A 2,500-nucleotide genomic window follows, 5' to 3' on the forward strand; every position below is an offset into this window, starting at 1 on the left:
GTTAGGCAGCCCTGGCCGAAGTGGTGAGGGTTAGGGTTAGGGTTAGGGTTAGGGTTAGGGTTAGGGAAAAGCTGTCGTTTTCCACCCGCTGCCAAGCTGCCGGTTTGTACTTCCACGTTGGAAGCCCCCGGGCCGGGGGATCCATGGTTAGGGTTAGGGTTAGGGTTAGGGTTAGGGTTAGGGTTAGGGAAAAGCTGTCGTTTTCCACCCGCTGCCAAGCTGCCGGTTTGTACTTCCACGTCGGAAGCCCCCGGGCCCGGGGGATCCAGGGTTAGGGTTGGGGTTAGGCAGCCCTGGCCGAAGTGGTGAGGGTTAGGGTTAGGGTTAGGCAGCCCTGGCCGAAGTGGTGAGGGTTAGGGTTAGGGTTAGGGTTAGGGTTAGGGTTAGGGTTAGGGTTAGGGTTAGGGAAAAGCTGTCGTTTTCCACCCGCTGCCAAGCTGCCGGTTTGTACTTCCACGTCGGAAGCCCCCGGGCCCGGGGGATCCAGGGTTAGGGTTGGGGTTAGGCAGCCCTGGCCGAAGTGGTGAGGGTTAGGGTTAGGGTTAGGCAGCCCTGGCCGAAGTGGTGAGGGTTAGGGTTAGGGTTAGGGTTAGGGTTAGGGTTAGGGTTAGGGTTAGGGTTAGGGAAAAGCTGTCGTTTTCCACCCGCTGCCAAGCTGCCGGTTTGTACTACCACGTCGGAAGCCCCCGGGCCGGGGGATCCATGGTTAGGGTTAGGGTTAGGGTTAGGGTTAGGGTTAGGGTTAGGGAAAAGCTGTCGTTTTCCACCCGCTGCCAAGCTGCCGGTTTGTACTTCCACGTCGGAAGCCCCCGGGCCCGGGGGATCCAGGGTTGCGGTTAGGGTTAGGGAACCCTGGCCGAAGTGGTGAGGGTTAGGGTTAGGGTTAGGGTTAGGGTTAGGGTTAGGGTTTAGGGTTAGGGTTAGGGTTTAGGGTTAGGGTTAGGGTTAGGGTTAGGGTTTAGGGTTAGGGTTAGGGTTAGGGTCGGGGTTAGGGAACCCTGGCCGAAGTGGTGAGGGTTAGGGTTAGGGTTAGGGAAAAGCTGTCGTTTTCCACCCGCTGCCAAGCTGCCGGTTTGTACTTGCACGTCGGACTTAGGGTTAGGGTTAGGGTTAGGGTGAGGGTGAGTTGCAGCTGCAGCGGCAGGCTTCTCCCCGAGTCCGCGACGGAGCCAGCCGCGCAGAGGCACCTTCTCCCAGGCACTCGCAGCAGTTTTTCTCACTCCCGGCCAAGCTGTCGGTTTGTACTTCCGCGTCTGGCTGCCCCCGGGCCGGGGGATCCAGGGCGGAAGGCCCGATGAGGTTGGATTCGGCCGCCGTGGCCGACCCGGGGTTCCAGAAGGCCGGCCGCGTTCCGAACCAGGCCCCCCTAACTGGCGCACGGGGCAAACTCAATAAGACCCGCTTTGGGATTCTCCGAGCAGGACTCTGAGCGGCGAGCGATTCCTCTCTCTCTCCGGTTGGGCTGGCCGGGGGGGAGTCTTAGGCAATTCAACCCAAATGCCTTGCAGGGGTGATGCCCCAAAGACTCAAAGACCAAGGGGCACAAGCCGGGCAGGACCGCAGGCAGTGAGCGCCCCCCGGGGGCCGAATCTGGGAAACAGGCCCAGGGACCACCCCGAGCACAGGGGAACCCGCCGGGAGGCCCCCCGCCGGCCGGGGGACCCCCGGAGCCAGGGGCCCCGGGGGCCAAATCTGGGAAAAAGGCCCAGGGACCTCCCCGACCACCGGGGAACCCGCCGGGAGGGTCCCCGCAGGCCGGGGGACCCCCGGAGCCAGGGGCCCCGGGGGCCAAATTTGGGAAAAAGGCCCAGGGACCTCCCCGACCACCGGGGAACCCGCCGGGAGGGTCCCCGCAGGCCGGGGGACCCCCGGAGCCAGGGGCCCCGGGGGCCAAACTTGGGAAAAAGGCCCAGGGACCTCCCCGACCACCGGGGAACCCGCCGTGAGGGTCCCCGCAGGCCGGGGGACCTCCGGAGCTAGGGGCCCCCGGGGGCCAAACCTGGGAAAAAGGCCCAGGGACCTCCCCGACCACCGGGGAACCCGCCGTGAGGGTCCCCGCAGGCCGGGGGACCTCCGGAGCTAGGGGCCCCCGGGGGCCAAACCTGGGAAAAAGGCCCAGGGACCTCCCCGACCACCGGGGAACCCGCCGTGAGGGTCCCCGCAGGCCGGGGGACCTCCGGAGCCAGGGGCCCCCGGGGGCCAAACCTGGGAAAAAGGCCCAGGGACCTCCCCGACCACCGGGGAACCCGCCGTGAGGGTCCCCGCAGGCCGGGGGACCTCCGGAGCCAGGGGCCCCCGGGGGCCAAACCTGGGAAAAAGGCCCAGGGACCTCCCCGACCACCGGGGAACCCGCCGTGAGGGTCCCCGCAGGCCGGGGGACCTCCGGAGCTAGGGGCCCCCGGGGGCCAAACCTGGGAAAAAGGCCCAGGGACCTCCCCGACCACCGGGGAACCCGCCGTGAGGGTCCCCGCAGGCCGGGGGACCTCCGGAGCTAGGGGCC

The sequence above is a fragment of the Mixophyes fleayi genome, unplaced genomic scaffold (genome assembly GCF_038048845.1).
Source record: "Mixophyes fleayi isolate aMixFle1 unplaced genomic scaffold, aMixFle1.hap1 Scaffold_126, whole genome shotgun sequence".
NCBI lineage: Eukaryota > Metazoa > Chordata > Amphibia > Anura > Limnodynastidae > Mixophyes > Mixophyes fleayi.